This window comes from Canis lupus, chromosome 3 (assembly GCF_048164855.1).
Source record: "Canis lupus baileyi chromosome 3, mCanLup2.hap1, whole genome shotgun sequence".
NCBI lineage: Eukaryota > Metazoa > Chordata > Mammalia > Carnivora > Canidae > Canis > Canis lupus.
Genome location: NC_132840.1, coordinates 12,537,326 through 12,558,397, shown reverse-complemented (window position 1 = coordinate 12,558,397; position 21,072 = coordinate 12,537,326). Strand labels below are relative to the sequence as shown.

General features: G+C 48.1%; 1 protein-coding gene and 1 non-coding gene across 4 annotated transcripts in view; one reads left to right on the top strand and one right to left on the bottom strand.

Moving 5' to 3' along the window:
• Window positions 1-21,072, bottom strand: part of ST3GAL2 (ST3 beta-galactoside alpha-2,3-sialyltransferase 2) — a 50,520-nt gene that overhangs the window by 28,251 nt on the left and 1,197 nt on the right. The window lies entirely within an intron of this gene.
• On the top strand, window positions 1,867-1,973 carry LOC140631347 (U6 spliceosomal RNA). The gene has a single exon (XR_012028973.1). It is a non-coding gene; the product is annotated as a U6 spliceosomal RNA (small nuclear RNA).

Below are 21,072 nucleotides of genomic sequence, written 5' to 3'. Positions count from 1 at the left end.
ATGAATAAAAAATAAAATAAAATCTTTAAAAACAAAATAAAACTGTTCTCCCATCCCCACCCCATTTTCATTCCAGTCCACCTTGGGGGGTAGAGACAGGGGTAGGCACACATGCAAACAAGATCTTTCAGATGTGGTCTGACCAGGGCTTCACAGGGGAAGGCCACCCAAGTTGTCAGCTTCTCTTCCATACCACTTGACCACTTTGCAGTCTTTTATCTGGCCAGGGGGAAATGCATATTGGCTATAAGGACACCCTTGATGAAAGGCCCATCTGACTCTGGGAGTCCCTAGCCTGCCTACGGCAGGCTCAGCCTTCAATTTCAATTACATCAGAGGAGCAGTGGATTGGGGTGCCTGGCCGGCTCAGTCGGAAGAGCATGCAACTCTTGATCTCAGGGTCATGAGTTTGAGCCCCAATTTGGGTGTAGAGATTACTTGAATAAACAAACAAACAAATGGAGGAAGAGGAGAGCGGTGGATTCAGGAGTCAAATTCTAGTCTAGGCTGTCAGCAGGCAGCAAGCCACTTTTTCTTTTCAGGCCAAGATTCCTAAACAATCAGAAGAAAGCAATCCTACCCCCACCCTCTTTTTCACTATCTCCTGTTTGTTCCTGCTGACCACCACTTTCACTTCTAAGTCACTGCAATCTACTTTCTTGACTTAGACACTTCCTTGTTTCTTCCAGCTTGTAATGCATCCCAAAGGTTCTGCCCTCAGCCCTTTTGACTTCTTTGCCCCATCCTCTTCCAAATCTGTTGCTAGCCCGTATACTCTGGGTTTTATTATTATTATTTTTTTAGATTTTATTTATTTATTCATGAGAGACAGAGAGAGAGGCAGAGACACTGCCAGAGGGAGGAGGCTACTTGCAGGAAGCCCAATGTGGGACTCGATCCCTGGACCAGGGATCATGGCCTGAGCTGAAGGCAGACGTTCAACCACTGTGTTACCCAGGAGTCCCTACTCTGGGTTTTAGACCTACATTCTCAACAGCCTCTTCAGCATGTCTATATGGCACTTCAGATTTAACAAACTCATCAGGCTCCTACATCTAAAAGCCTATGAGATGGGGTGCTCACAAGGGCCAAGGTCAAGTTCTTTAGCATAGCATTCAGAGACCCTCAAACCAGGCCACCCTCCTAAGCTTCATCTATCCTCTGTATCCTATCCTCTTAGGGGTTATGAACTAGTTTGGAGCACAGACCAAATCTAGCCCATATTTATTAAGATCTTATACAGAGCCTAAAAAGACGCATACATACATATCCATCTCCTTTACTCAAAATATAAACTGTGCATAGACCATATTATTTAATTAATCATTTCTTTATCACTCTGGGACCTAGCACTGGCCTACATGTAACAGGCATTAAAAAATACTTGTCCGGGGATCCCTGGGTGGCGCAGCGGTTTGGCACCTGCCTTTGGCCCAGGGTGTGATTCTGGAGACCCGGGATCGAATCCCACATCGGGCTCCCGGTGCATGGAACCTGCTTCTCCCTCTGCCTGTGTCTCTGCCTCTCTCTCTCTCTCTCTGTGTGTGACTATCATAAATAAAAAAAAAAAAATTAAAAAAAAATACTTGTCCCTGGGACAGCTGGGTGGCTCAGTGGTTGAGCATCTGTCTTTGACTCAGGGTGTGATCCTGGAGTCCCAGGATCGAGTCCCATGTCAGGCTCCCTGCACAGAGCTTGCTTCTCCCTCTGCCTGTGTCTCTGCCTCTCTCTCTGTGTCTCTCATGAATAAATAAAATCTTTAAAAAAAATTGTCCAGCTGAGTATCATCTCCATATATAATATCTCAGCATTATAAGAATCAGAAGAAGTCATAGCAATGAAGATATGCTTTAAAATCATTTTACAGTGCTCGCTTTGGCAGCACATAAACTAAAATTGGAACGATACAGAGAAGATTAGCATAGCCCCTGCACAAGGATGACATGCAAATTCGTGAAGCGTTCCATACTTTTTATTTCAACGATTAGTCAAAATAAACATTCTGGTTAAATAAATAAATAAATAAATAAATAAATTCATTTTACAGGGACGCCTGGGTGGCTCAGGGCATGATCCTGGGGAACCGGGATCGAGTCCCACATTGGGCTCCCTGCATGGAGCCAGCTTCTCCCTCTGCCTGTGTCTCTGCCCTCTCTCTCTGTGTGTCTCTTATGAATAAATAAATAAAACTTTAAAAAATAATCAAATCAAATCATTTTACAAATCATTATATAAGGACACAGATGGAAGTGATAATTTTATTCTGCCTCCACTCTTCCAGTCCTGACATTCTAGAAATGAAAACTTTCTCCATTTTCTTGTGGACTACCAAGAAACATGTGGCCTCAAGTACAAACCAGATTTAACAAGTCAGAGGCAAAGGGAAAGGTGTGTATGTAAATGGTCTAAGTGCCCCACTCCTAAATTTCTGTCAGCAGAGACACACCAGGGCTGCTGAAATGAAACTCTCTCCAGTCACTCCCCTAGGCACTGCAGGCTACTGGTCGTAGTCCTTGCTAGCCAGGTCTTGGAAGATCTCTCATCTGTTCACCCCAGCTCAAAGCCCCTTTCCAGTCAAGCCTCCCAGAAGAAGAAAGCACTGGGAAAATCTTAGGCTCACATATGGCATCACCACTTGTCAGCTATTAACCATTTAACCTCTCTGATCTGTGTCCTTCTCTGTAAAATGAGAATATTGTCTCTGTAAGTGTTCCTATAAGGATGAAAGGCATAAAGCTTCTAGCTCAATGCCTGTGCACCTGGGTTGGTAGGTTTAGGGCCACCAGTCAGCCCCAGTTTGGGCAACTCTTCTGGGCTAGAGCCCCATGACCCTGGGTAGACATCATGAGGATAGCCCCCACTGCACAGCCCTGGCTCAGATTTCTCAGCATCCCCACTCCTACTCCAGCCTCTCCTGGGCCAGCACCATGAAGCTTTAGAGCTTCCTCTCCTGGCTAACCATAGGTACTGCCCCCTTCTCCCTACTTTGGCAGGCAGCAGCTTCCAGGGAGATGGGGTGATGTGTAGACTTGAGGTCTCATAGTCAGCTCCACCCTGGCTGATCCTTACCCTAGGCTGCGTAGAAAGGAATGCTATGTCTATCCTGTGGTAGAGCTTGTGAGTCACAGAGCCTGTTACATCTTTCCTGACTGCTACTTCATTAGACCATACAGAACACAGGCCTACCCTGAGATGGTTCTAAACAGTTCCTCAAGTCCCAACCATAGTTGTCTATGAGCTCTCTAGCCACAGTCTGAAGCAAGATTCAGGAAAAGACAAAGTTAATAAGGAGTTTCTCTGTAGGGCTGAAAACCTCAGACACTGAGAGGCAGGAGACAGGTGGAAGGCCCTGAAGGTAGGAGATTCAAAAATAAATCTAAGTTTCTCTGGGGACTTTTGGAGGAAGCAGGAGTGGGATGAATGAATGGTGGCCCAGGGCAAGCCAGAGAGGAGTCTGGAAAGCTGGGAGCTTAGATCTTACTGCCAAACTCTGCCTCCCTGGGACAATTAAACTTGACGTACCACCTCCCAGGGACAGGGGACTAGGATGCCTATAGTCCACTCTGACTCTTTACAGATAATGTTCAAATACCAGGTGGCTTGGCTATTCATCACTGTTTATGGTTTAGATCTCAGTCATGCCACAGATATATAACCAAAGAGCCGAAGAAAAGCTGCTGGGGCTTCCTTTTCCTTCTACACTTGTCTGGATGTCTGGGGTATGCTTTGAATCTCAAGAGAAAAGCAGAAGATGTGTTCATTCAACAAATATTTATCACCACCAAGAAGTGGCAGACAGCATGGAAAGGACATGGAAAGGACTTCAGTCCTCTCCCTCTCTCCACTGCCCCTTAGCAAAACCTCTCTCTCTACAGCTTTGTGGCTCTTGCTCTGTCAAAGAGCAGAGAATGGAGTTCATCTGTTTTGAGGACTTTCTCAGCCCCTCCAGCCTGCCTACCACCCAGGGATCCTTTGTTCTGCCACCCAGGCTTCCCCTAGGAGGGCTGCCCTACCAAGGGTATGCCATGGGGCAGATAACCTCAGAGACTGGCATTCTAAGTCCCAACTGTAGGTCTTGCCCTCTAAAGAGGTGGGACCTAGTGCTGTGTTTCCACAGCCTATTCCAGAAGCCTTTAGAGAGGCATATCAGAGCAATACCCACCAGCCAGAGCACTGGTTGAGGGCAGAGCTGAGGGCTCCAAGAAGGAAGAGATGAGACAATCTTCAACTTATGGCCTTCCTTATGGAAAAGGACCATGCTCTTCATCAAACTCACTCTAACCAAAGGGAGCCCTCCTTGCTCTTCTCAGAAATATGGATTAATCCAATTATCCTCAACACTGACTCCCTGCAAACACATACTCCCGCTACCCTGCAGAGGCAGGGGGGTGGGGGGAGTAGTGGGTCTAAGAGAAGGTTTAGAAAAGTGTCTTCTTGTACTCCATTCCCCTTACCAAGGGGAGTAAAAGGGAAGAGAAGTAAATGGTTTCTCTAGGTAACTTTCAACCCTCTTCTCCTTGAGCCCTACACCCACACCCACATGACAGGGAATCAGCCAGTGAAAACATGGCCCACCATAACCTAGATGGCTTCCTGGAACATTTCTAGGTGGGAGACAGCCGACTGAGAAGGAAGTTCCAGTGGCTGGGGGCAAAGGGCAAATGCTATCCTAAAAGAGTGTAAGTCATACAAAATGGTGGAGAGGGACAGGGCATTCCCTCCCTAACTCCCAATCAGCACTCTTTCTCCCAGCCCTTGGAGAGCAAAACCAGAATTCTTGACCACTTTCTAGTCACTTTTGCCCTCACTTTGGGGAAAAGAACAAGACTGGTATTTCTGCTTTCTGTCATTGTTCTTTCTTGCCCCTTTCGAAGCCTGGACCATCTCAAGGGACTCTGATAGGGTTCTCCCTTCCCTCTACCTGTAAGCACAGGAAGGTTGGTCACCTACAAGAAGGCTTAGGCCTTCAAGACCCCAGCAGGGAATGATGGAGAAGGGATGAGCTAGGGCACATACTAGTCTTGCCAATGTACACTAGGGAAGGGAGAAGCTATTCTAAAAGCTTCCAGGCCACAGTCACTGTGGTTCAAAACTCCAGCTAGGCTTTCGCCCAGGCCAAGTTAAAGAACTTCACTCAAAACTCTAGCATCGGGGATCCCTGGGTGTCTCAGTGGTTTGGCGCCTGCCTTTGGCCCAGGGCGCAATCCTGGAGTCCCGGGATCGAGTCGCGTCGGGCTCCCGGCATGGAGCCTGCTTCTCCCTCTGCCTGTGTCTCTGCCTCTCTCTTTCTCTCTACGTCTATCATGAATAAATAAATATAATCTTTAAAAAACAAAAAACAGGGATCCCTGGGTGGCGCAGCGGTTTGGCGCCTGCCTTTGGCCCAGGGTAAGATCCTGGAGACCTGGGATCGAATCCCACGTCGGGCTCTGGGTGCATGGAGCCTGCTTCTCCCTCTGCCTGTGTCTCTGCCTCTCTCTCTCTCTGTGACTATAATAAATAAATAAAAAATTTAAAAAAATAAAAAAATAAAAAACAAAAAACAAAAAACTCTAGCATCTATTCCCTCATCTTCTGTGAGAGGATAGGGGAGAGAATGCCAGGGAAGAGGTCATAAGCCAACTGCCAGGGCTATGAACCTGTAAGAAAGAGGTCCAGGAAGCAGGGTGCCCTACTGCTTCACTGGTAAGAAAGTCTGTAGGATAGGTCTATGCAGTCATTGCAGAAGACACGACCCAAAAGGATTCCAGGTCCTTGGCAAACCAGAGGGAAGATACCAGTTCTTCCTGGATGGCATAATAGGTTAGGCTTAGCCTAAAGCTCTAATGATTAGGACAAGCTATGACCTCAAGAATGATGACAGGGCTTCTGGGATATACAGGTCCAGAAGTGATGCTCTCTGAGTGCATCAGCTCTAGTTCTGGGATTCTCTCTCCCAGTCCAGGGGCTGGAAGTCAGGAGTAGCACACTCACTAAAAGAGGGCTAGTACTATGCATGAAGGTACAGGTGAGAGCAAGGCTCTCTGTCATCAGCTCCAGTAACATGTCATACCTCCCCCACTGGGCTAGTATGACCTTTGGTTTAGCTTTTCAGTTCTTGTGGCCTAGCTGAGCCACCCAGGTGGAATGTCTGCCAAAACCTCTGGGACCAGATAATATCATGAAGGTAACAGCCTGGGCTGTAGGCATGGAGGCCTACTCTGCACAGGGCAAATTTCTCTAAAGGGCTACAACTGTAGCAGAGTGGGGACAGGAGGCTGTACTGATGACAACCTCTCTTTTTCTATCCATCCTGCCCCCACATTTCCTTGTGAGGTGGTGGTTCTTTTGATTTTTTGTCTTTATCTGAACATTTGGTATGAAATGGGAGCATCGTGCATGCTGGCAGGCAGCAGTTTGGAGTGTGGAGACCTGGCTCCTGGGCACCATTCATGTGCCAGGCAGGACACAGAGGCAGTGCTGCAGGCTGAAAACAGCTTTGTGGCCAGGCTCTTACCTACTTCCTCAAGACTAGATGACTTGGGTTGTTTTTTGTTTTTAAACACAGACAGTCTTTTCCTCAATCCACCCAAAAAACTCCCATCGACCAGGCCCACTTCTTATCAGCTTCTATTCTTGTAGGCCAGGGGGAGGAAGGAACCAGGTGGGGAGACTTATGCAGTTCCTGACAAGATGTGATGTTGGAGAACCACCAGCCTTTCAATGGCAGCCGTGGGCTGAGCTGGGGCATAAGTACTGTGTCAAGAGATGGGTCCTATTACAAGGCTTACTTAGAATAAGACAGAACTCCTATAAGGTATGTTATGTAGGTGCCAATCCCCCAGCCCCCTGGGACCTAGGGACAAAGCCAGTGAGCCCTGGGTAGAGAGGAGAGTAGGCCCAAGCACTTGATCAGGAAGCAGTCCAGCTTGGGGAGGATTCATGGTAGTATGGGTTAGGGGTTGCCTTAGACAGGGAGACAGGTCAGCACTAGCAGGCCAGAGACTGTGGCCGAAGGGCATGCAGAGGTATGCCAGCCTGGAGGTCGGTATCTCTAGCAGTGGAGTACTCTGAAAACAAACCTGCCGACTACACTTTATGAGCCAGGCTGCTTTTATTCCCCATCTTTAGCTTTGTTTTGTTCTTCCTTTATACTTAGTAATGTCGTTTAGAAAGGTCAGCCGGTCCAGCTATGCTAATGGAAACCCAAAGAGAGTGTTTGCCGCCACACTTGGATGAGAGATTAAAGGGAAATGATGTCCCCTCTCTCCCTGGGAGTGGAGATAGAGAAAAGCAGAGTAAAAGAATGGAGGAGCCAGAATTGGGCCCCTTGTTTGGTCACTGTGTCCTCTGGATGTTGCCTTTCCAACGGAGACCTTGGAAGTTCCAGTTAGAGGCCCTGAGTCTGTGCTCAGCCTGGTCCCTTCAGTAATTTCCAGTACCAACCCTGAAGGTGGCTTTGGGAAGCACCCCTATCCTGTCCCCCTGGTTTTCTATGTGTTACTTCAGAAGGCAGAGAGCAAGTGGCCAGTAAATTGGAGAGCCCAGCTCTGGGCTGCGCCATACCCAACACTTGTTTTCATTTCTCCCTTGCTCTGGCTGAGCAATCTTCCTTTTTATTGACAAGTTGATAATATGTCAGACAAGGCCCCTGAGATAAGGACTATCCTCCAGGTTGCTAGGTAATGCTCTTCACCACCTCTGCAAAGTGGCAATATCAACTGCTATGAGAAGGGGCAAAGGGAGCTTTCCCCTTGCACTGCCTCTGCCCCTCCCTCCCATGGGAGGGGAGTCAGGGGTATGGAAGCAAGGAGCCCTCCACAGTCCTATTCTCAAGAAGTGACTCATCCCCCTGGATTTGGCGGAGATGATATCCATCATGACACGCATTACTGTTGTCAACTTTGGGGGGATGTGGAAGGGAGGAATACATAGACCAGTGTCCAAAAAAAAAAAAAAAAAAAAACCATAGACCAGTGTCCATTACAATGGTCCCCAGGGAACAATCTCTGTTGTCTGGTTTATTATGTATTTTGTGGTCACATAGTGATGTGCTTGTTTGGGACTGAGGCTATGCAGAGGCGATCTGGGGAGCCCAGGGCCTGCTTTCAAGCCTTTTGGTTTCCCTGGTGAGATTGGGGCATCCCTACCCCAATGTGTGCCTATGAGTTAACATTAAACAATGAACTCTGGACTAAACCCAGAGTATCTCAATTCCAGAAGTGGCTCCACTATTCAAGAGTTGCATCTTTGGGTAGATCATAGCTCTCTAGACCCCAGGTCCTCCAACTGTAAAATGAGCATGATAATGCCTGCCCCACTTGCCTCACACAGTCCCTGCCAAGATGAAATAAGCAATGACGGTAAGCTGCACTATGGACCCGAGGCAGCAGGGAGTTTCACCCTCACAGAGAACAGAGAGGCAGGAACAAGAGTGGACACTGGGGCTCAGCCAGAGGAACACGGAGGTCTGAGCCAGGCTGGGTGAACACTTGGAACATAGCCCCGGACAGAAACAGGCAGACTAGGGGGCCTCTGGAAGGTGAGCATGAGGGGCAGACAGAGCACACTAGTCAGTATGGGCCGGCAGACAGTTTGGGAGAGAAGAACTAACTGGCTGTCAGCAAATATCGAAGGGCAGGAGGGAAGTGGTGTGAGAAAATGGTCAAAATAAAAGACGAATTCTGTCCCAAACTCAGAAAAGCTCCACTGCACTCTCTTAGCACTGAGGACTTGGTGAGAATTGCCCTCAAGCTCCTAGAACTTCAAGCATTTTGTTAAATTATCATTCATGCTTTCAAATACCCTAAAGCTCCTCATGGGGACAGCCTTCCCTTTCTGGATCAGAGGCCACCCAAGGCAAGAAGGCTGTGTCCAACTGAACTTGATTGAAGCCTCCTCTTTCTAAGTTGGAAGCTCGAAGCCCTGAGCTCTTTCTATAATACCTTATTCCTGGCTCTGCCAAGCTTATTCTAATACCTGTTCCTTCACAAACTGGAGGTGATGGGAAATGAAGTAAAAATTGTGCTATTTGTCTATCTGTACCCAAAACTAGCACTGCTGTCCTGGGTATCCTTTTCCAAGGGAGAAAACAGAGGGGCACAACTCTCCCCAACGGGGAATTTCCCAACATAATCTGGAAAGTGCTTGATGCAATGAGCTCTGGGTGTTATATGCAACTGATGAATCACTAAATTCTACTCCTGAAACTAATCCATCCATCCAGAGCTACATCCCTATATAGGCTACACCAGAAAACAATACGGAGGAGGGTGAAAGTTGGGAAAGCCAAGAGGACAAATGAAGGCAGCACTAGGGTAGAAGCCCTCCATAGATGGGCTGATGCTTCTTCTGTTTACTGGGACCAGTATAAAACCAGAGTGAGTGTCTCCCCCATCTCAGACAGACCCCTGCATAACACTATGCATCATGCAGATGGCCCTGGCCCACCACAAAGAATGAACCCTATGCCATAATCCTCCTGCGTCAGTTCTTTGACCTGCAGTCCAAGGGATAAATCACTCCTTGTGGATGGGCAGCTAAAGGTGCTAGAAAACACCAAAAAAACCCCACTTCACACTGGAAAGAGTGAGTTTTGGTCTCAGTGCTGGGTTTTGGTCTCAGTGCTTCTACCTTCTGATCTGAGGACAGTGGACAAATGTCTCAACTTCAGATCTGTAAATGGAATGACTAAATGACTCTAAGTTCCATTCTATGCTTCAGTATTTAGCTTATAACAAGGTAAATTAATAAATGGCAATGAATCCTTAGTTTGTCTACGATGGTGTTTCTGATATGTGAGTCAGGCCACAGAACTCCTGCAAGATCTTCCTGAGTCCAAGAAGACACCTTGCACTGCTTGCTGCTATTTTCCTTTGAGGAGCCACCTCTCTTCAAATTTCCATTTCTGTGCCATGTCACCCAGGCCTGGCCAACCAGAGCATCAAATGCCCTCAGTCACAGTACTGGGTTCAGGGCTGGGTCCTGCCAGGAAGTCAGTGGGGACTACCAAGAATGGCATCACCAGAGAGAAGGGCAGAGGAAGATGGATGTTGTTTGAGCCCCGCATTTCCCCTGCATGCAGCCAGACATATAAGTCAACAGATTCCCATTTATCAATGGGCATTTCAAGATGCATTTTTAGTCTTTGTAATTTAGTAAGTCCAATGGATACTATCTTGTGCACATATATGGCCAGCTTCCATTTCATTTAAAAGAAATTTTTGGGCAGCCCGGGTGGTTCAGAGGTTTAGCGCCATCTTCAGCCCAGGGCCTGATCCTGGAGACTTGGGATCGAGTCCCACATCGGGCTCCCTGCATAGAGCCTGCTTCTCCCTCTGCCTGTGTCTCTGCCTCTATCTCTCTGTGTCTCTCATTAATAAATAAATAAAATCTTTAAAAAAAAAAAAAAAGAAAGAAATTTTTTAAAAGCCACAACAAACTGAGGGTTGCTGGAGAGGGTGGGAGTGGGGGGAATTGGGGAATTGAGTGATGGACATTAAGGAGGGTACTTAATGCAATGAGCACTGGGTGTTATATGCAACTGATGAATTGCTAAATTCTACCCCTGAAACTAATAATACAGTATGTTAACTAAATTGAATTTAAGCAAAAAAAATTTTTTTTGGTAAGTCACTTACTGTATAACTTGCCATCTGATGTCGAACTGCTCTGAACTTGTCCCTTTAAAATCCTATCCTTGGGATCCCTGGGTGGCGGCGCAGCGGTTTAGCGCCTGCCTTTGGCCCAGGGCACGATCCTGGAGATCTGGGATCGAATCCCACGTCAGGCTCCCGGTGCATGGAGCCTGCTTCTCTCTCTGCCTATGTCTCTGCCTCTCTCTCTCTCTCTCTCTCTCTGTGACTGTCATAAATAAATAAAAAATTAAAAAAAAAAAAGAAGTTGGAATCTTTAAAAAAAAAAAAAAAATCCTATCCTTGGGGATCCCTGGGTGGCGCAGCAGTTTAGCACCTGCCTTTGGCCCGGGGCGCGATCCTGGAGACCCGGGATCAAATCCCACATCGGGCTCCCGGTGCATGGAGCCTGCTTCTCCCTCTGCCTGTGTCTCTGCCTCTCTCTCTCTCTCTCTCTCTCTGTGACTATCGTAAATAAATAAATAAATAAAAATTAAAAAAAAAATCCTATCCTTGATAGGTCAACTCAGCTCAGAGGCCACACAAATAGAAGTCATCCTGGGATTCCCAGAAGTGGCTCAGTTCTGGCTAGGACCCAAGTCCTTCTCCAGTCAGGGACATTGCCCAGATATGCAGATGGTGAGAGAAGCTCTGACATGCATAGCTTTCCTGGGTGGTCTGGGGTCAGCACTGTCCACTGCCAGAGTTCCTCAACCCCAGGGAAGACTTAGCAGGGAAGGGTATTGTGCCTTTTACTGCCTGGCCAGGCCCTGACTGAATCAACTCAATCAGTCAGGGAAATAGAATATGACCCTGACCATGGAATACAATAGGAAGTGAGGACTCTAGATTCCCTTCCTTACCTGGCAATAGATTTTGGGGGATCCCCTTCCAAACCTGTTTCTCAACTTGTTAAGAGTCATATCTAGTGTCTCAAATGATGTCAGACATTCCCCTGAATTCCAGACCCATCTATTCCATTCATTTCTAGATGCTACTTCCCCTTGATGACATACCTTAGAAGTACCCCAAAATACCTCAAAACTCAACCTGCCTCAAACCAAACTCATGCATGCTCCAAGCCTCCAAACTTGATCCTTTTTCTGTGTTCCTATTTTCTGGGAAAGGGACATCATCCATCCAACCCTGACACCTGAAGGCCATCTATGACCCCCTCCTTCCTCCAACCTCCCTTAGCCAACCTAGTACCAAGTCCACCTGATTTTTACCACCTAGATCTCTCATCTTTCTACTTTTCTCTGTCTATCCACCTCACCATCCTTTATCTACAGAGAGAGCCCATTGACTGCTAAAGCATCAGACCTACTAGAGACCTTTCCAATGCATTCTCCACAGGGAGGCCAAAGTGATCTTCACAAATGCAAATTCCATCAGATCCCATCAGACCTGATCTCTGAATCCTCCCAGCAAAACAGCCAGAACTCCCATTTTACTTTGGGGCCAAGGAAGGATTCTCCAAATGCCTCTTGGCCCCAGACCTGACTGGGTGGTTGGCAAGGTAATCCTGAGACCAAAATAGACCAAGCAGGTCTGGGAGTCACCAGAGCCCTGACCCCAACCTGAGGTGGCTTCCCACCCTAGGGTCAGGCTCAGCATTGGCTTGGTCTTGCCAGTTCTGACCCCTCCCCCCTCAAGTGCAGGCCTCATCTACCACAGCTGGGAACGGGAACTGCCAGCTAGGCAGGGGAAACCCAGCTGGGCTGAAGCCAGGAACTGTGTATTTCAGGAAGGAGAGGAGACAGACCAAGAACAGTGCCACACTAGGCTGTCAGTATCTATGGGGCCAGCTGAGAGAAGGCAGCGGTTGGGAGTATAAAACTCAAGGAGTCTATCTCTTCCCTCTTATCAGACTGACCCTTGGCAGCCTCACTGCCTATCGACAGCAAACAGTCATTAACAACCCCTCCCACACTTCCATCTAGCACAATCCTTCTGTGACCAGCGCAGTCCTGCAAGAAAGCCTGTGCCTTCCTTCACTACAGTGGGTCTTGGGGCCTAGTTCTCGGCCAGACCCCTCCATCCTGGCCCCCCTTCTCGGGCAATTATCCAATATGCGTTATGCTTGATCCAAACTAGTCTCCTCAACGTCCTGAGTCATGTCCTGCCCTTTCATCTCAGGCCTTTAGTGCCCTTTTCCTCACTACCCTCCTTCTCTCCTCTACTATGAAGTCCTCTCCTATCCCCTTCCAAATGTCTTCTCAACTCCTGGCAGATTTGCCCTAGATCCATGCCACTGATGTGTCCCCTCCTGTGATCCATCACCCTGTGATCTCACCTCCCACCCTGGCTTTGGGGTAAAAAATCCTGGCTAGAGCAGAGCCCGGGGCATAAGCGGGTGAGGGGGAACTGGGAGAAGAAAGAAACAGGAACCCTGTAAACAGCCACCCCGAGGCCTGAGGCCTAACCGGTGGCCAATGAAGTAAGGGAGGAATGTGATGAAAGATCAAGATGGTTTTTCTGCCTAAACTCAGGAAAGAATCAGAGCAAAGATTAGAATATAAGGAGGAGGACAATGGGAGGCCTGGGGACAGATTTCCCAGCCACAAGAGCCCAAATTCTCCAGAGACACCAGAGCAGGCTGGCTGCTGTTTAATGCATTCAAGCAGGTTAGAAGAAAGGTCAAACTGATTCCCATTAAGTGTCCAGACCACATAGTGGCATCCTAGGCCCCCAGCACTGCCGCCTCATTCGGGACATGGTGTTCTTCTGTTGGGTCTACCAGATGGCTTGAGAGCAAGTCCCTGAGCAGGCCTTCAAACTCTGTACTCCTGAATGAAGACTCCAAGGCCTAGCGAGAGGCAGGGACTTGCCCTGGGTCACATAGCATCAAGCCACTGTGGTAGCAAAGGCAGCAAGGGTCCTGTATGCACACAGATAGAATGGGCTCTGGGCTGTGAAAATCATGGACGAGGCCCCCTCACCAAATAAGCTGCTTCCCCTCTAGAAAAGCCAAATACCCTTGAACTGAGGCTCTGAGGTCCTCAGCCTTGGCCTCATAGGTATCATAGCCTGCTGGCTGTTCCCTGTTTTGCACAGCATAAAGAGCAGGGTAGGCCTACAGATCCCAGATGGGTAAGAATTACTAGGATAGGTGGCTTGGGTGGAAGAAGACATCCTTCAAAATACCTCACCCATATGAAGGGAGGTGAGGTAGCTTCTTGTTATACACAAGAAATGTCAATTGAGAGATTAAAACTCAGGATGCCTGGGTGGCTCAGTGGTTAAGCATCTACCTTTGGCTCAGCGCGTGATCCTGGAGTCCCAGAATCAAGTTCCACATCCGGCTCCCTGCATGGAGCCTTCTTCTCCCTCCGCCTGTGTCTCTGCCTCTCTCTGTGTCTCTCATGAATAAATAAATAAAATCTTTAGGGATCCCTGGGTGGCGCAGTGGTTTGGCGCCTGCCTTTGGCCCAGGGCGCGATCCTGGAGACCCGGGATCGAGTCCCACATCGGGCTCCCGGTGCATGGAGCCTGCTTCTCCCTCTGTCTGTGTCTCTGCCTCTCTCTCTCTCTCTCTGTGACTATCATAAATAAATAAAAATTAAAAAAAATAAAATAAAATAAAATAAAATAAAATCTTTAAAAAAGAGAGAGAGAGAGAGAGATTAAAACTCCCATTGATCCTACAAGTTTACCCACTGCTGCTTTAGGGTCAGTTACTCTTCGCACTGAAGAAACTCTTTCATCAAAGAGCTGCCACTTTGGCCTTTGGCTGAACCTTCTTGATGTAAATTGTTTACTTCTCATTTCACAGCATCTTCCTGTCCAAGGAACATGTGGACTCCACTCCACCGAAAGAGCCTGGAAGAGGGTTCCCATCCCTCTCCTCACCTTTGTTCTCTCCTGTGGTACCTAAGGTCTCCTCCTAAGCAATGCCATAGACCCCAGGAAGTCAGAGGCTGAAAAGGCAGCTGTGGGTCCAGGCAAACACCAAGCCCTCTGGGATGGGACAGAAGAAGGTCAACCCCTGGAAAATCCCTCACAGCCTGGCAACCTCAGACTTGCATGGCTCCATAGAAAACTCAAGAAAGAGAGGAACCAGTAGGAGTTCAGGGGCTCTCTCCCTTCCCTTGCCTTGCCCATACAGCTTCATTCCCTTTAGCTGCTATTTTACCTGCACAGCCAAAGGACTCAGCACAGGCTCACAGACTTTCATTTCCTCCTGATTCAGTTCTAGATCACCATCAGCATCAAAGGATTGGTGTTTTGTCTTTAACTGAACTTGGGTGGGAATATGTGTTGGAGGGAACTCCACTCACTGGTCAGGAGGGATTCAAAGTTCTACTAATGTCCTTTTCAATCCAAAGAAAGCCTACAAAGAAGGAAGAAGGGTGTGGGAGTGGAGCTGTGGGGGTAATAGGGGTAAGAAGGGGGGCATCTCCAACCCCTTGCCCCCCTATCTGTGCCTCTTCCTACAATCCACCTCTCATCTTCCCCTCTTCACTACCCCTCCAAATCCCTTTAGCCATACAAATAACTTGTTGATTTTTCTTCACCAGAGCAGCTCCCCCTAGACCAATTAGCTATTTGCATTTGTTGCTGATTTTCTTCCTCAGAAGGCTGCTGATCTGCTCAAGCTGGAAGGATGTTGCCTGCTGGCGGTGCTAGGACTTTGTGGCTATAGGATTCCAGAAAGGGCAGAGCAGGATTAGGACTGCTCTCCAGGGTCCCTAGGTCATGTCACAACAGTTCAGGGTCCCCTGCTCTCTCTCAAGCCCTGCAATGCTGCTCTTTTGGGAGCAGGAAGGGCCTTGCCCCTTAACCACACAGAAGTGGAACTACTTTCAGTGTCCCTCTGGTATGTTGCTTACTCTGATCCGATAGAGGAAGAGAAGAGGAGAAAAGACACCCTAATGGGCGAACATGATAACCCAGGAAGAGATTAAAAACAGGACAACAGGACAGAGAACAAAGCAAAGCCCCTCAGGGCAGCAGACTCACTGGCTCTGGCTCCCTTCCCACCTCAGCAGCCAGTAAATGGCTTACCCTCCCTGGGCTTCCTCACTTGTAGAGTCTTGTCCCCCTGAAGGAAGAAGCTGGATTGAGTATGTTTTTATTTTTATTTTTATTTTTTTGAGTATGTTTTTAATGTCCAATATCAAAACTATTTGTTTTGTTTTACTATGCACACACAAAAAATTTAGCATTGATATCAAAATTAAAATGACATTTTTCTCTAAATTTCCCTTGTCCTCCCTTGGTTCACCTTATTACATATGGTACTATGCACTTCACTTATAGATGGTAAAAGATCACATATATTTGAATGCCAATAGCTGGAACTGAAGGAAGGAGTCCTCTTTACTCCAGGAAGATGACCTTCTCTCTGAGAACCTGTGGGGATAAAGTACCCTCTGGCACAGCACCTTCTGCCCTGCCCCAGAGAAGACCCTGATCCCTGCCTTCCATTCCTGTAAGAAAAAATTTCCCCAGTTCTCAGCTAGCAAATTGGGGTGGCCCAAAGCCCAGCCTATGCCCTGGAGTCTTACAGAAGATCTGTAATGGCAACATGAAGTCTCCACTGACAATATGCTGTAATTACAATAATGATTTATAAATCAGCACCAAGAAGTACTCTAGAATGACTGGTTAGGGACCCATGCAGGCATCCCTGGTGAGCACAGCATAACTAGAAGAAAAGCCTGCTTTCCCCAGATAGCAAGTTGAGACCTTCTCCTTCCAAAATGTCACTTGGAGATATCTGCCCTAATAGTTAGCAAGGACTTATTGTTAACAAGCATTCTGAGCAGAAAGGGAAGACAATCTAAAAACTAGTCCCCAGAGAGGTGGGCCAGGCCCTTTGGTTTGATAAGGGCTCAGGTTTGGAGAACATGTGGTAGGGAAGCTGAGGCATGGGAACTGAGAGTAGGGAAGGGGAAGGAAAGAGAAGCCCACCTCAGGCTCATGGGTAGAGAGAGAAGACATGCAGGCCTGCTCAACCTGGGCCACAAAGCCCCAGATGCTTTCCGGATGTGCAGGGCTCCTGTGGCTTTGGGACACACCTCCTCAGGAGTAAGGCCCCAAACCTCAGGCAGAGTGGAGTCAGAAGAAATGACCTCATCAGGGTTCCGGATGTGCTGTCAGCATCCTGTGTACAGCCCCTCCGAGGCAAGGGCGCATCACCTTCTCTTGCAAACACTTCCTCCTCCTGACTCCACCATGTCAGCTCAAGAAACCAACCTCATCACCCAGGCACTGAAATGTTACACCCCAGCCAATCAAGTGTCTGTTCCACAAGATGATAGCTACTTTTGCAATCTCTCTAGAATCAGTCTCTTCTTTTCCATTTCTACTGCCAAATTCCGTTTCACTACATCTCATCTGGACCGTAACTACCTAGTTTTCCATTTCTTCCCTCCCTTCTTTTCTTATCCCCTTATGACAGCCATATCCTGCTGCCAGTCTGTTCCTTGCCTGCTCAGTAACTTGTTAGAAGTGCTCCATTTGCCACCTGCCAATTCAAGTCTTCTTCTAGTGGCTTTCTGGACTGATCTCTTGTAGCGACCATTTCTTCTTCTTCTGGGGACTTTAACTTTTAGATAAAGTCCGGGAGGGACTGCCTACCATGCCACCAGGCCTCCCTGCTAGGCTGAGCCAACAGGACATTTCCTCCCTGGGATGCCCATCCCAAGCTGTGGGGATAAAATTACTGAGCATGGCTAGAGGAGATTTATCCTGGCGACAGTGGTACCTTGAAGTCAGCTGGCCTTTGGTTCCTGCTGTACCTACTCTGAGACCCTACAGGGGATTGGGTATTGAGTCATTCTCTGATTCTGGGAGTCCCCAGAATCTTCTAAGGAAGTCCTTTCCTGCCAAAGTCAGCAAAGCTGTTGCTTGTAAACAAAGAGGATTTTCTGGGATCCCTGGGTGGCTCAGTGGTTTGGCGCCTGCCTTTGGCCAGGGTGCGATCTTGGGTCCCGGGATCGAGTCCCGTGTCAGGCTCCCGGCATGGAGCCTGCTTCTCCCTCTGCCTGTGTCTCTGCCTCTCTCTCTCTCTGAGTGTGTGTCTATCACGAATAAATAAATAAATAATTCTTAAAAAAAAAAAAAAAAGAGGATTTTCTGGGATGCCTGGGTGGCTCAGTGGTTGAGCATCTGCCTTCAGCTCAGGGAGTGATCCTGGGGTCCTGCATCAGGCTTCTCACAGGGGAGCCTGCTTCTCCCTCTGCCTGTGTCTCTGCCTCTCTCTGTGTGTCTCTCATGAATAAATAAATAAAATCTTAAAAAAAAAAAAAGATTTTCTTAGTACTTTTTGACATACATTTCCTATGTTCCAGCCAAAAGGGAAAAGTCCCAATAAGTGCCATGATGGCCTTTTTCAGCACCCATTGGCCTGTACACCTCTCCAGCCTATAGGCACTGCTGAAGCTCTTCCTGCCAAAGACCTTTTTTGAACCCTTTATGGGGATGGCTTCTGCTTCCTTTAAACCAATAAGCCACTAGCTGCCCCTGCCTCCTTCCACTGTAGACACTGGGGTCTTAGCCTCCTCCTAGAGGACAGTGACTGGTCATTCTCCTCTCCACAACACCAGCAACCCAGCATAGTTTCAGGTTCAGTAAAATTCACCAGACTCTGGGGACAGACAACCCAAAGGACAATTACAGAATTACTGGGCTAAACAGAGAGCAAGTGATGAAGAATGTGGGGTGTTCCATGAGAAGGACTGGAGTTGGAATTGCAGATCCTCCATTTACTAGCTGTCTGAGTTTGGGCAAGTCTCATAAGTACTGTAAATCTCAGTTCTTCATCTATGAGGTAGTGACAACAATGCCAAACTTGCAATGTTCCTGTGAGGATTTGATGAACTGACATGTGAGGGTATCTAGCATGGTGCCTGGCTAATAGTAAGCACACAGATAACACCAGCCATTATTCCAGCATCTGGTTTAGCAGATGCTCTATTGGAGGGCTGGAATCAGGGGTCCTAGGGCTTGCTGTGTAACCCCACCTGTATCTGTATCTGCCTTTATAAGCCTTCTGAAAAACAACAGGTAAAAAATGCTTCACAAAGTAAAAGCACAATGGAAGTGATTCCTCCCATTTTTCTAAATTTCAGAAACTCCCAGGCGTCCTGTCCAGTGCGCAGCCATGGCAGGCCTTCACCTTGCAAATACTCCAACCTGCTCAGTCTGAGAGACAGAGTCAGGGCAAATGATGGTGTGGTTCAGTGTCTGCTTCCCCATATTCACACAGCCTTCCCTTTTCCAAAGTCTTAGTTCCTAAATGTTCTGCTTTTGTGGGGCCTTCCTTCAAATAACCATGGGGTAGTGTCTACTACAGGGGACTGCGAGCTCACGCACCACAATCACCCCTACCATTAACCTAGTCAACACTGGGCAGCATGAGAATGAAAGGCAAAGGCCAATACAGAGCAGCTGCCACAAGCCTAGGTTGGGAAGCAAGGTAGAAGGAAGTCCCTGTTTAAGACTTACATCTGCCTGAATTAATCTCCCAAGCAACTGTTAGAGCACAGACACTAGTTCTCAAAGTGTTCTCTCTGTGGAGCTGGGCAGAAATGCAAATTCGAGGCCCCACCCAGACTGACTGAATCAGAAAACTCTGGGAGTGGGGCCCAGCAATCTGTGCCTTAAACAGCTCTTGAGGGGACTCTGATGCCTGCTCAAGTATGAGGAACCTTGCCCTAAACCTTTAATGGCATGACCCGCTGCTTTAACTCAAGCATTTGCCAAACACTATGTGCCAAGGACCAAGCTGGGTGATGGTATTCCAGAAGTAAGGACACATCTGAAGAACTTCCACAGTCCAAAGGGGGCCCAAATCAAGTACACAAATACACAAGGCAGGATGTGGCATAAAAGAAGTCAAAAGAATCACTTTCCACTCCTCTCCCCAGACCCCTACTCCTCAGATCTGCTCTTGTCATAACTAGGGAAAAAAAACACCAGCTGTGGAAATCCACCCCCAGTGCTGCTATTTCGGACTTCTCAACCGCAGGTAGCTTTCTCAAGGAGATCCTCGCCCTGAGGCATGTCTCAGGTCCAAGAGCTTGACATGTGGGGAAATGCTCCCAAGGAGGCCACACACAGTGCTTCTGAGGGACTTCGAAATCAGCCCTATCATAGGTTTGGGCTCACAAAGTTCCTAGAGGGCCATGAACATGCCACAGCACATCACAACAATGCATTCCTGGGCAGGGTCACTCCCAGAGGCCCCTGGCAAGCTTGCACACGAGTGTGCAGATGGAGACATAAACACACAGACAGTTGGCCCCCTGGCTTCCCTTCCTCTAATCTCAAGTTACAAGGTTAAAGGCGTGCTATTCACAGCTAAGGGGGAGGGATCAAAAAAGGGGGTGCTGAAGCAGTGAGCCATCTGGTTCAGATCAAGATTGCGCATTCAGGACCCCAGCAAACTCTCAGAGCCTCCTCGAGCCTTCCTGGTGGCTCAGAGATTTCCCTCCCTCCCTCCCCCAAATTCCCACAGGGAAACTGAGGACTGGGCTGGAAAGGGGCGAGCCAAAGGCAAATTAGCCAAAGGAAGACTAGAAAACAAAAAACTGAATTAGGCAACTCTGTGTCACCATTCAGAGCTCTGGTTCTCTTCCCTTCAGATCCTGAACACCACGACTCAACTCGAGATCACCGCCTACAGACACTGTACCTTCCTCCACAAAGTGCTCAGGGCACCTAGCAGGCATCCTTCCTTGAATTGGCAACCCCCTCCAAAGTTAGCAGCAGAATCCAGATAAGTTTTAGGGGTGTGGTCTCCCAGACTCCTTTTATGTCACCATCTCCACTAAGGCAGGAAGTTCTCTCCATCTCAGAAGGACTTCAGGGCCCACCAGGCATAGTAAGAGGAAAGAATGACCAACTGGCGTCTAGACAATTGTCCCAAAGACAAGATGACAGTGTGAGTTACTGGCTAGGAATGACTATTTCCCAGGGGTCTCAGAGTGCCCTGAAGCCCCTCAGCAGCTTTGGCTACAAGAGGCTGCCACTCCCCTCCTGCCACCAGCACTTCTCTTCCCCCATTCTCCCAATACCTTAGAGTCTTATTTGGTGTTGTACGCAGCTGTAAAGCAAGAGACAAGATGGGAGATGGATGCAGTTGACAAGAAATAGAAATTGAAAGGCTATCTTGAGCAAAAAAGCAATGGGTGGGGGACTCTCTACAGGCAGAGAGGGTCAGAGGTGGGCTATGGGAAGGAGGAGCGGGTTAGCAGAAGTGGTGGAAAGCCAAAGGAGAACCTAAAGTGAGCTCAGCCCAGAGATGTAGCCGGGGGCTTGGGAAGTTTGGTCCAGTTACAGTGGAATGGCTGGAGGAAAGAAAAATGACTTCCATTCCAAAGCACGGTCTCAGGCCAGCCCCCAAAGGACTGGGGCATGGCCTTGACCAAGTTCCTGGTTTACTGTCATGCCTCAGTTTCTCCAAAGTGGAAAGGAGGTCAAGCTGTTAGATTTATCAGAGAGAACTGGG